Here is a 13,998-nt window from a genome sequence, read left to right as displayed (position 1 = left end):
AGCTTGGCTGCTGGTTCGCAAACAACAACTACCAATTTACCACAGGTGAGCAACTCCCCGGAGACAGCCACTGGGCCAGGCTTAGATGGATTTTCTCCCCCTTTGCGTGGGTTCATGATGCTTTCACGTCCTTTAGACAGCCCAAAACAGGGTTTTTCTGGGCAAAGCCTGTGTCCACTCTGGACCACCCACACTGAGAGACCTTCACGTTTTCCAGAGCTTTTTAAGTTCTCAGGGGCAGACAGCCCAAAGTAGGGCCTTTCTAGGCAAGCCTGTGTCCATTCTGGACTGCCCACACTGAAAGACTCTCACGTTTAAAGCTTTTTAAGTTCTCACAGCAGAGCGGTTACTCGGCCCACGTAAAGTCCACTCATAATATTGGTGATGGCCAATTATTAGGAGTTTGGAGCCATATAACCAACCCTTCAGTCTGGGGTGCAAAGTGACAACTCTAATCCTGACAGACGTCGGTCTGGGGTGCAAAGTGACAACTCTAATCCTGAAAGACCACGGTCCGTTGCCTCATCTGATTGTAGCCCCATGGGCTAGACCCCACACCAGATTTTATCTCAGGGACCACTTCCTGCCCCCCCCCCAAAACCATACCTATCTATAGCTTATCACACTGCGGACAAGCTTACAAAACTCTCTATTTTTGTTTTGGGTATGTGCCCTTTCCTGCCAGCACCAGCATCCCGGCTTCCCTCCCCCCAGGCTTCCCCTCCCCCCCAGCATCCCTTTGTTTCCCGTGCATGCCAAACCACCCCCCACCACTGAGATAAAAAGTGAGACCAAACACTGTTAAGAGATACACATAAAACTGCTTTAGATTTTAAACAGCTTTTGGCTTTCATGCTGCGCCCCAACTCTGTGCAGTATCTGGGCTCTCACACAGCATTTCCAGGTCCACGCAGAGTCAGCATTTCCGTGCGCCCCACAAACAGTTCGAGCTCCACCTGGTGACTCAGCTCCTTGTCCAACCCATTCCCCACTGGGCCAGCCCATTCGTGCCAGCCCATTCCCCGCCAGGGTAGAGGGCAAGCCCAAACAGTATTCAGAGATATATGCAGGACTGTTTTAAACTACTTTTCAAACAGCTTTGAGCTCTTGCGCGCCTCGGCCCCCAGCTCCGTGCACGGTGTTTCGACTCTCACATGGCCAGGTACACACATGCAGTTTGGCTTTTGGTGCCGTACCCTAGGCCACGCGCCCCATGAGCAGCTCCTGCAGGTGACTGTTCACCGGCTGCCGGCCATGTGCCTCCAGGAGTGACACCTGGCTTTGAGCTGTGTCATGGCACCTCCCAGCCCCCCTCACCCCCGCCGCTGCCACCGCTGCCACCACTCCTGCCCTCGCCGCCCTTCGCGCTCTACGCCACTGACTCCATCATTGACAGCAGGCCAGCCCTTGCGCTGCGGGCCCACCACTGCGGCCACCGTGAGCCTGCCCGCCGTTGGGGCTGGCACCACCCCCCCTCTCCCACCATCACAGCTACATTGCGTATTTCCGGGCGCCATCGTCTCGCTGTCTTACTCATTTCCAGGCGCGATCTCAGGGTTTTGTTAAAAATTCTAATGTTGTCTACCAGTAATGTTCTCTGTTAAACTTATTGCCTCTACTGTACTGTGTTGTCGCCAATCTCCTGTTTAACAACTAAGGTTATGATACCTTGAGAATATATACTAAGTTATAATAACTTGAGGGTATATTTGTCTTGGTTAAGACTTGAGGGTATGTAAAAAGTTATGTAAGGCTCAAAAAGATGTAATTTTTTAAAGCTCGAGAGGCTGGTAACTTGAGAGTATATACTAAGCTAATAAATTTATTTATAAGATTGGTAAACCTTTACTGCAAAATGTTTCCATTAAAGCCTTTTTAGACAGACTAAAAACTTTTGTTAATTCCACGTGGCACCCTATAAAAAAGTGGTATACCATCCAGATAAGGCCGCTCTCTGATATTATACTCCTACATATTTAATTCTACAGATACCTTTTCTCAAACAAGGCAAAACTTGACCCTCAAGCTCCACAGAGATCTTAATATGGGTTTTCATATTTTAACACTTACAACACTTGCAGTTCTGAGACAGACAAACCTACACAAGGTGGAGCTACCTGCCCCCCCGACCATGCTCAAATGCAGCAGAAGACATTGGGCAACAAAATGCCCCATCCTGGTGTTCTTTGAGACCTTACTCCAGGGCTGCTGGGCTGTCCTGGCCACCAGAGAGTGGCTGGGCCATCCTAACTTCTAGCCCTCACAGAACACTGCCAGATTCGTCACTGACAAAAATTGCTGCCAAAGACTCAGGGGGTTCAGGGCCAACAACAGCCCCCTTTATGGGTGTCCGTCTCAGAGTCCAAGTCACACTAAAACTCTCAAGGTAAGACACTCTCTATATTTGTGGACATAGAGGCCATATATACAGAGTTCTTCCTGAGTTTTCAGGCTAGTATATTAAATCCTCGATCTCTATGATGGGGTATTAAAGGTCAACCTATGCCATTTACAAACAGGGCCTATTTTGTGCAGGTCCCAGTCTTAAATCTTAAAATGCTTTTATTCCCTTTTATACAGGCTGACAAATACATTTTGTCTTCTCACTTTGTTTATACTTTTTCAGGATACATAAAAGCCTTTCCCACAACCAGAGAAACTGCTGACATACTTGCTAAAGTTCTGTTACAACAAATCATTCCAAAGACTAAGTTGCTAGACTGCCATTCTGGTTTCACATCACTCAGGCCCTAGATCTGACCATCCTTTTCCTACTTATTTCTGCCTTACCAAGGCCTCACGGCCATGACTCACAGGTTGTCATGTTTTGTTATCCACCTTGGTTCCTAATTTCTTACATTCTATTAATAATCATTTTTATAGCACGACTCTTTGTTTTTGGTTTTTTTTTTTGTTTTGTTTTTGTTTTTTTGTCTTTTTTCCTTTTTGTCGGTACCAGGGATCGAATTCATGACTGCCTGCTTTCAAGGCAGGTGCTTATGCCGCTGAGCTAAGCCCCCAGCCCCCTACAGCACGACTCTTTAACACTATTGCCTACAGACTCCAACGTCATGCATACCAGAGACAAGCCTTACCTATCTACCTTTTAACTTTTATGCTTTCAGATGGGGGTGTAAGCACCTCTCATAACTTTACTCCTCCTAATCCCACATTAATTTTTCAGAATTCTGCCTTACCATAGAAATGATCCTACCTCAATGATAAAATAACATGTCTAAATCAAAGACACCTTTCCTTCTACCTCACCTGGGTCCTTAAATATGATAGTGCCATGTCTCCTCATAACATCTTGACTCTTTGTTTTTTCAGTCTAACACATGTACATTCACCAGTGAAGTTGTCCTGGCCGAAACACCTGGCACCAGCTTCTACCTGGGCATCAACTGTCATCCCGTCAACTCCCCTAGACCCCAGTACAGCACGCTCAGCCAGCAGGAAGTAGTTAAAGAGAAAAATCTTCGCCCCTTTTCATAATAATCATAAGACGGGATATGAAAGGGTTTCGGCCTAGGCCGGATACTGTAGCCGGTAAAGCCAAGGAACTCCTATCTCCCCCACCCTTAGGAATCTACCTCTGGTGCCAAACTAAGACCAATGGGCTACCTGTGCATCCATAATGCCCCGCTTAGGTTCCACCCCAAGCCAAGGCTACTTACGTGCCTCACTCCACGTGTTCCATGGAGAGATCGCCGGCCCCAGGGTGGAGATGCCACACCCCAGGGGGTCGGGGTGTCTCTCCCCACATTCCCAAAATAAAGGTTATTTATATTTCATATTTCTTATCTTTTCAGCCACTGCTGGTCCTTCTCCCCCCACAGTTCTATCAGAAACAATGTTCAAAGTAAGGACCAGAGGTCCTCCAAAGTAAACTGCAGCCATTCTCTAGTACTGGTCAGACTTAAAGATTTGTTTTTAAAAGTTCTGTCATAACTCTGAGGCCTTCCAGAACCTATGAACCACTACTCTAACAGGGAACCCAGCATAGTGGTAGAATATTTGTCTAAGCATGAGTGAGGCTCTGGGTTTCCCAGTAGTGAAAAAACAACAATCAACAACAACATATTTCTCTAAAAAAAATCTTCCTTACCAAACCAAAACTTAAAACTTCTAATGTAGAGCTTCTCAGATCCCAGGTGCTCATATGTGATAGGAAAGAGTCAAGGGCCCTGCAATCCACATACGACCCTTCTCAAAATTTCACTTCATGTTAGAGTTTTCTTACTATCCACCAAACTATAACACTTCCATTCTTCTTTAAAGCACAATCTAAATGTAGGACCAAACTTCTTTTCCCTGTTTATGCTTAGCACAGCTAAGGACAGCTTGAACTTTGTAAAGGAAAATATTTAAAGCACATACCTTTTGCTTTTGGTGTGGGAATGTCATTTCTTGTTTATGGTAAATCAGTAAGTAGCAGCTCTGTGTGGGTAGATTAGACATGAAAGAGTCAAGAAGCCAGACAAGGCACCTGCCACATTGGATCAGCTCATGTAATTTCCTTGCCCATTTCCCTGTTTGTAGGAGAAAACTCCAATGACTCCCTTTGAATCCAAAACAATTACTCTGACTTTGATTATTTGGAGACTCATTTCATTATACTGATATGTAAAAAGCTGGCTAGGGTATTTCCTTCTCTCTTCAATTGGCTCTAAGCATTGTGAATAAGGCTGACTGAGGTGCTAATATGCAATCTCTATAGCCAACAGACAGTTCTGTTTCCTCACATAGTGTTCTCTATACAATACAGATATATATAGGATATCAGCATGTGAGATGTTAGGCCAAAGAGCTCCAGGAAAGCCTCAAGATAAGAGGTTATGACTTCCCATTTACATATCAAAAACCTTCTGCATATCTTTATCTCTGCAATTTACAGAGATGCCAATCTTGCACTTGGCCGGCCAGCTCAAGTTACTCATGTAATTCCCACCATCCTCACTATCACTCATCTCTGAGTCACCCCCCCCCCTTCTTCACAAGATAATAAATGCTGGGAGAGGCCTAGGATCAAGGCCTTTGTCCGCTTGTCTTCACAAGGATTGGGCTTAGGACCCCTTGGCTGCCCATAACTTGGAATATGTCTTGTTGTTTTTACTCTAGCTGTGGGATGCATTGGTGGTGGTAGATTGGAATTAACTTGCTGGGATTCCAATGACATCTCAATGGGATAACAAATACAACATTTCGGATTGTGAGGAAAACTAGAAAGAGGACTAAAATACTTGGATGACTGAACTCGATATTTGGGTTTACAATACCTGTTGTCTTCCTGAAAGATAATTTACTATTACACATTTTACAAGACACACAATAGTCATAGTACGTGTTAGGCTAAGTAATGCCCCCCAAGATACCATATCAGATTTGAATGTGTAAATATAACCTTATGTGGCAAGACTTTCCAGATGTGACCAATTTAATAATCCCAAATTATCTGAGTGGGCCCTAAACACAATCACAACTATGGATGTAAGAAAAGTAGAGGACAGAACCTGGCATGGTGATGTCCATCTGTAATCTCAGCACTCTGAGGCAGGAGGACTGCATGTTTGAACTCAGCCTAGGCAACATAGCAAGTAGTAAGACTTTGTCTCAAAATACAAAATTTAAGAAGGGGTCAGTTTGTAGTTCACCATATGGCCTTTGAGTAAATCCCTAGTACCACAAAAAGCAGTGAGAGGGGCTAAGGATATAAGTCAGTATGAAGGCCCTGCCTTCAATACCCAGTATTGCAAAAGAAAAGGAAAAAAAAAAACAGAGAAAAATAGATACGGACTTGACTCCTTGCAGAAGAGGAGATGGTACTGTGATCATGGAGGCAGAGACTGGAGAGATGTAGCCACCTGCCAGAGAACCAAAGAATGCTGGCAGGCAAGTAACAGTCTCCCAGGACACTTGGGAAAGAATGTAACCCTATCAAAAATATCACATTGACCAGAAATAGTGATTTCACACTTCTCAGCTCTAGAATTGTAAGAGAATAATTATGTGTTCTTTTAAGACACTATATATTATTCTTTACTTGTGATAATTTATTGTATTTCCCAGAGCAAGCTATTATATAATACAGAATGCCTATTCTATTCAGAATTCATTTAGTAGTGAATCTGCCCCAAGGTCAGGCGCCACTAGAGACGGCTTGTACAGCACTGTTTGTTTATACCAGGTACGTACACCCTCATGCCCATAGCTGGCTGGACAGTGGCTCTCTCCGACATGGCACAGGCAAATTACTAAACCTCCCCACCTTTGTTTCCTCAGATGTACAATACAGGTCACAATAATACCTTCCTGCTGGTTGCTATGAAAATTAAATGACTAACAGATAGTAACTATTGACAAAAGAACCTGACACAAATAATTGTATTAATATATGACATAATGTGGTATCAGTGGAGACACAGAAAGAAATTACCTCAGCCCAGGACTGTTTATTAGATATTAAAATATAAGGGAGCTATGAAAAACAAAAGCAGATAATAGAGAAACATAAAGCTGACATAGCAAATGATGTAGCAAATGAAAAAAAAAAAGCCAAGTGGCAGAGTCAGGGCCATTCAAACTGTAACAAAGTACTATATACAGAGTAAAGAGAAGGAACTGGGAAGCAGCTGGGAAAATACTGAGGGAAAGAACAACAAGGAAAAGACAAGGACAAGTTCTATTTCAGAAGGAAAAAGAGAATAGTCCTTGCTTCAGAAATCTTTATCCTATGAATTCCAGTTTGATAAGAGGGCAGAACACAAAGAACTGGAAGAAAGCACTGTCCTGTGAATCCTGCCTCTGGCAGGGGAACTTCAGGACGGATGGAAATTTGAGGCTCAGTGTCCCATATCTAAAGTCTGGGGAGTGATGAAATAAGACAGCCTAGGCTGAAGTATATAGTACCATGCTCAAGACATAGGGAAGTGTTCAGCAGCTGTTTTTGTTTCAACCTCGGTCACCTCGGTATGTCTGAAAACACTTCAACTCCACACTTGGAACAACTGAAGGCTCCAGCAGAGGTAGCCATCCTTCCCAGAGTTGTGGGGCTGCTGACAATCCTCCCCATGCTCTCTTCATGATCATGGATTTATGATCAAGGTCACCTCAGTCAAAGCAACGTAGTTCATTTTGAGAATATTCACGAAGTTGTCTTTTGTCACTCACTGAAGAGGCCTGAGCAGCAAATATTAGCGGCATTGACCAGATCTGAGAGTCCTAAAACAATAATAGTGAAACCAGGACTAAGATGTCAGACAAAAATGATAATTGCCTTGACTAATTTTCCCGCTAACAATAATTTTAAAATGTAGGCAAAATATATTTTTAATGCTATAAAATGTATCTACCAGTTAAAGTCAATTTTTAAAATGTCAGGGCAAAAACTAAGGCAGGCAAAAATCCAGAGTAAACAGAGCACAGATCAATGGCTTTGAACTTGAGATAATTTGCCAAACATTATTATCTTGAAGTTTGGTGTTTACAGCCTAAAAAATACCTAGAAAACAAAAGACAAAGTCCAGGGTCCACTTAAGGTAGAGTCTATTAAAAGACTCTTCATTAAGTATCTATGCTTTCAGTTAAGAGTAAGCCAACAAGACCTCTTAATTAACCAAAATTGGCCAAACATGGTGGCACATGCCTGTAATCCCAATACTCAGCAGGCTGAGGCAGGAGAATTACTGCAAATTTGAGGCTAGCCTGTGCTACAAATTGAGTTCAAAGCAGCTCAAACTCTATAGTGAAACCCTCTCAAAAAAACAAAAACAATAATGGCTGAAAGTAAATTTCTCTGTTTGAAACTTGAGTTGGGAAGATGAAGAAAGGGTCACCCCAGCAGGATCTTACTCACAAATCATTCCTCATGAGAGTTTGAAGCCTAAGTTGGCACCATCCTATCGGTCCCAAAGACATCAACCCAAGAATTATGTCATGCACTCAGTGCTCCCAGGCACCTGACACACAAAGGTATTCTCTGAAGGGATCTGTCTCTGGCTTCAAGGAAACAGCAGAGTTATTAAGAAAGGCAGCAGCACATTGTCATATTACCAAATATACAAGGAAAAAAGGCACCACCAGAAACAAATGGAATAAAAAAAAAAGATTTCCAAAGAGGAGGCTCAGCTAGAAGACAAAAAACACCTTCCCATGAGCCAGGTTCCACTATGACGATCAGGAGGAGACTCAGCAAGACGACAAGGCACACCTACCTGCTAATCAGGCTCTGCCTTGGAGATCAGGAGAAGATTCAGCAGGAAGACATACACCTTCTCATGAACCAGGCTCTGCCATGAGGATCAGGAAGAGACTCAGTAAGAAGACAGAAGTCTTGCCATGAGCAAGCCGGGGCATGGGCTGGGAAACCAGAAGAAAATCCTCCCGCACACACATCCAGTACGCAGCTGTCTGATTCAGAGGACTCAGGATGAGATGATAGAAACTGAAGTGAAAAAGGTAGCATGATGTGTGTGTTGTTTGATTGACTGCAGGCCTGGACTGGTGGTCTGAGCATCAATTTGGAGTATGCTGGTGTACATTGTAGCAATTGTGGGAGATTTCCTTCTGTCTTGTTTTTGAAATCCAATGTTTTGTTTTATTTCTGTATCTGGTAACCTGAGCATCTATTTTGAAGATAACAATATGTAGTATAACCACCACTGTTAAAATCCTATCAACTTAGCTATAACAACATAGCTATTTTTGGGTGGTATTTTTTTTTTTTTGCTTTTGTTGTTGTTTTTTATGTTTGTTTGCATGCTGATTTCTCTTTTTTTTCTTTAGCATAAAAAATGCGTACAATAGATATTGTGAACTGGGAAGAAAACATTCAAAAGATAAATCTTAATAGGAGAAAGGAAGAATATAAGGAAAAGAAGAATGAGTAGAAGGAAAAAATATATGTATATACAAGATAGTTAAAGTAGTTATACAGCTAGCTTCTGTTTGTTCCTTGAAAAGAATGATTTGTGCTAACATTGTTTACACAAGATATCCAGTCCTGTACTCTGAATAACTACTACAAGACACCAATATACAATGTATCAAGTATTATAACTTGTTTTGAAACTTGTTCTCATTTTTTTTTGTTTTTCTCTTTCAAATAAAATTTTTTTAAAAATAAAAAGACTCCCAAAGACTTTAAAAACTAGAATTACAAGACACAAAAGAGGAGAGAAAAATGGCAGAGTAGCAATTGGAAGCAAAATACACCTATTCTGTGACGAAGAATCAAGAAATCTGAGAAAACTTGGCAAAGAGGGAAAAAAAAGAATTTTTGGTAATCTGGAGGAAGCTGACAGTAAAACTAGAAACCACAGAGAAGCTTGAGGAGCAGCACAATGTAGAGGAAAGAACAAAGCAGTCTGGAAAGCTCACTCAGCCTCTCACAGAGGGAGACCTATCTCCACAGATTCAGGTAAACCCAGAGGATCAGCACCTCTCGGAAGAAACAATAGACCAGACTAGTAGTGCTAGCCCAGGAAAAGCCCACAGTTGTAAGCTGCAAAACCAGTGGGAGAGTTAACTCTGAAAATGACTCTTTCTTAATGATGCAGAGGAGCTGAAAAAGGAACCCAGTGCAGTACATGGGCATATGTAAGAGAATTTAACAGGAACCATTTTGAAAACGGTTAATTATTTAATACGGAGCCATAGAAAAACTACAGAAGAACTTTACTTCAGTGTTCCCAGTGTTATCCTACCACAGTAATTGGGAGAGAGATGGCCGCAAGTCAGTTAGGGAGAGGATGTGGGCTAGATTTAGGCCCTAAGAGAAGTTTGAGCTCAGACTGGGAAGGATACAGAGCACACCTCAGTGGTGAGAGGCCAGGCCCAGTGAATGTAGCTTTCAGAGATGGCTGGATCTGAAAGTACTGGCATTAACACCAGCAGTCACTTGAGCTCCCATACCACTACCTATATTCAGCACAGAGACTAGTGGTCTGATTGCTTCCCTATCTACCAGTGTGAGCAAGTACACACTAGTTGCCAAAGCCTGGAGTGCATGGATAATGGGGGCTGTTAGGCGGTTGCGGGGTGGGGCTGTCACAAACCCACAGGTCATAGAGCTGGGCTGAGCAAACCAGGACTTGTGGGATTCCAAGACTGCAGATCCTGGAAAGAAACCACTCATTCAAAGAATAGATTTTTTTAAAAAATTCAGTTCCTTCCTTTTTCTTTTTCTTCATTGGATTTGGGAGAATTTGGTTTTTTTCTTTTAATACTCTTTTTTCTTTGTTATTCTCTGTTACTTTTATCTTGTTTTATTAATTTCATTTTGCTGCTAAATAGGATTTTTTTTGGTTTTTTTGTATTGAAGATCAAACTCACGACCTCACATTTGCCAGGCAGGCCCTTGTGCTACTGAGATAGATCCCTGGCCCTTAATTGGATTCTTTATCACTTTTCTCTCCTACTCATTTTCCATTGCTTAATTTTTTAATTAATTAATTAATTAATTTTAATTTTTACTTTATTTTATTTTATTTTTTAGTACTGGGGATCAAATTCACAACCTCGCATTTGCTAGGCAGGTGCTTAAGCCACTGAGCTAAATCTCCAGTCCAATTTTTTTTTTTTACTTTAAAGAAAAAAAGAAACAAACAAACAAAACAGAAAAATGAGTAAGGTATTACATAGTTTCGAAGAAAATATTACTAAGAAATTACTAGTTGATGAGTTACATATTGTCCTCTTAGAAATAGTTGTTCAAGTTACAAAATCAAAGTATCAAAGATGGACAGATACTCAGACATTCACAGTGCAAAACGTTCTGTTCAATGATCTAATGGAAACTTTGTAATATGGTTATCTATCTTACACACTTAAACATACACAGTTATATCCTTTAGAGCACTTTCCCTCCATTTCACTTTCACAGTTTCTATTATATATTTTGGATCTTATTACTCTTTCAGTTTTTTATTATTTTTTTCACTAGAGAGACAATGTGATATTTACAAATGTGGGTCTTACTTATTTCACTTACAGAGATAGTCTCATCTTCTGTTCCCTACCCCCCTTCTGAACTTTACTAATCTTTAGTTAATTAACTCTGTGCTATTACTGTTGACTGTTTTCTACTGTTAGTGGAGGAATACTCACTGCATTAGTAGATATTTATTGTATATCAATAATTATTTTTTCTTAGTGTTTATACTATAATTACAGATCTATTTCCTACAGTTAAGGATTCTTATGGTATATCAATATCCAATTTGTTTTTGATGCTATTATTATTGCTGACTTTGTTGCTATTCAGGAGTTCCAGTTAATAGGAACTTCTGAATTAGGAAACCATAAGGAAAGTGAAAGAAAAGGATCAAAAAGGACTTGAATAATATCTAAGAGGAAATAGAACTTTAAAAGAAATAAGACTTTATTTGGGACTATGAATATGGCTTAGTGATAAAGTACATGGCAAGCATGTACAAGACCTTAGAGCCAAACCAAACTACCAGCGTGGGGTGAAGGAATTAATTCATAATTGGCAAGAATTGGAGACAGCCAATATGATCTTCAACAAGGAATGCATAAAAACACTGGAATCCTCCATAAAATGGAATACTGTATAGGAAGAAAAAGAAATGATTATTACCCTTGCCAAAAAGTGACAGGGAGGAAACTGAAATGCATATAACTAGCTGAAAAAAGCCAGTCTAAGGATACATATCATATCATGGCATTTGGAAAAAAGCATAACTATGGAGACAGCCACAAGAATGGCTGCTAGGGGTTGGAAGGAATGGTATCTAATATAAAGAATGAGAGATTCCATACAGTATGTGTCTTAGTTACTTTATGCTCGTCGCTGAGACAAAATACCTGATGCCCAAGTTGGGAAAGGAAAGGTTTATTTCTTACAGTTTTTGGAGGTTTCAGTCCACGCTTAGTTGGCTGGCTCCCTGGCAGGCGGGCATGGCTGGGCTGCCTTTCATGGTGGCTGCAAACAGCAAACTCGAACCAGCAAAGAGAAAGACACACTTTCTTCCTGCCATTACATCACATCCTAGCTCCACCCCTATGTGGGTGGAGCACTGACACCATTAATCCAAGCACTATACAATGAACCATCACAAATGAACAATGCAAACTCATGAGGCCTGGGGGACACAAACATAAACCATGACAGTATGAAACTATTTGTATGATACTATAATGATATACATATTGGTATGCATTTGTCTAGACCAAAAAAACCATACAATGCAAAGTGAACCCTAATGTATAGTATGAACTTTAGTTAATAACATACCAGTACTGGTTCATTGGTTGTATCAAATATTCAACACAAATGCAGAAGAAGGGGAAATGGTCAGAGGAGATATATAGAATCTCAGTATATTGTACAATTTTCTGTATAACTAAAACTACTCCAAGCAATAAAGTTCATAAATTTTAAAAATAAATAAAAATGAAAAAATAAAGAAAAATGAAAATTAAAACATTTTAAGGAGGGCCAAAGACTAACTTTAGGGAATTCCTATAGCTTAAACAGAAGTCAAGGAAAGACAAATCAACTTTTAAAAACTATCTTGGAAAGTGTCCAAACATGAACTAATGTGTCTATAAATACTGTACTTGTAAACTGAGATAATGACCTCATATCTGTGGAGATCTTTTTTTCAAAAAAAATTATTAAGAAATGAAATCTCACCAAAAAATTCTTAACAATTCTTCAAATAAAACACTTCATTTTCAACTGATTTTGATGCATTTAAAGCATAAAATCTTTGCACCTTTATGCCCAAGTAAACAAAAGGAGAAGATATTCTTTATACCTTTATTGTCCACACGCTCTTTCACTCACCTGGTGGCTGCAGCAATGCTCTCTGTCCGGGTGACATCCAGGATCACTGTCTCCAGCCGTTCTGACGCCCACTTCCTCATTTGCTCGGCCCCTTCTTCTGTCAGACACGCAGCGAGCACCCTCAAGCCTCGCATGTCCAGCTGTCTGGCCAGCAGGCTCCCGAAGCCTGAGTCACAGCCCGTGATGAAGACATACTTGTCTTGGAGGTGGCTCACCACCTGCCTCTCCCGGTAACAGCACATGAGGTGGTACAGACCCACGAGGGCTGCCAAGGTAGAGCCACACGGTGAAGCTGCATCCTTCCCCTTCAACAGAAATGGGATGGATGTCATTATATTCCTCCTTTTGTCTCAAGGGGTCTTTGTACTGACTGATATGTGTTCTGACCCTTAAAGAACCTCTAACAGAGGACTCAGGGAAATAACCAAGCACACAGTGTAGTGTGTCACAAGTGGAAGAACAGAAGCATACACATGTGACTGTATATACTAATGAGACTACAAAGGTGAATGAGCCGTTGCCTGGCAAATAATTTCATAGAAAAAGTGATTTGGATACTACTTCCTGTATGGCAGTAAGCATCCACAAGGAGCCAGTGACAGAGGGACATCCCAGTGAGCAACAATGTATACATGAATGAATTTAGAAACAGAAAAATCTTCCTGATCCCTACAAGCAGTTGAGCATGGGTACGATGCAGAAAATACAGATGAAAATCTGAGAGATGAAGTCATGAAAAGCCAGCTCACAAATGGCCATGTAGGCCACACTTAAGAACCTGCAAGATAACTTGTAGGCATGAGAGTGTGCTATTGACAATATTCAACTTCACAGGAAGATGGATAGATTTTACTTTTGAAACATGTGTCCCACAACAACAGCAGGGAAAGAGTAAGCACAGGTGTGTTAAGGCAGGGAGGTGAGTTAGGAAATCCAATAGGTCCAGTAGGTCAGGTAAGATACCGCACCAAGGCAAATAGTAAAAGCAGACCAGTCAGAAGCATTGTTAAAATTAAAGTTCAAAATTGCCTATCTTTCAATATGGAAATCTTGGAAATCTACAATTTTTCTTTTTTGGTTCACCTCTAGGTGTTGTCTGAACTAACACTGGTGGAATCAGTCCACCGTAGGCTGACGGAGGCCACTCTAATCCAGTGCCCAACACTACTGAACCCGATTACTCCTAT

General features: G+C 41.2%; 1 pseudogene; it reads right to left on the bottom strand.

Moving 5' to 3' along the window:
* Window positions 1-6,961: 6,961 nt before the first annotated feature.
* LOC100716670 (17-beta-hydroxysteroid dehydrogenase type 6-like) lies at window positions 6,962-13,143 on the bottom strand (annotated as a pseudogene).
* Between the last annotated feature and the right edge of the window lie 855 nt (window positions 13,144-13,998).

This window comes from Cavia porcellus, unplaced genomic scaffold, assembly GCF_034190915.1.
Source record: "Cavia porcellus strain 051 isolate PalLab524CR breed Dunkin Hartley unplaced genomic scaffold, mCavPor4.1 scaffold_8, whole genome shotgun sequence".
Classification (NCBI taxonomy): domain Eukaryota; kingdom Metazoa; phylum Chordata; class Mammalia; order Rodentia; family Caviidae; genus Cavia; species Cavia porcellus.
This window is presented reverse-complemented; position numbering and strand designations above follow the sequence as displayed.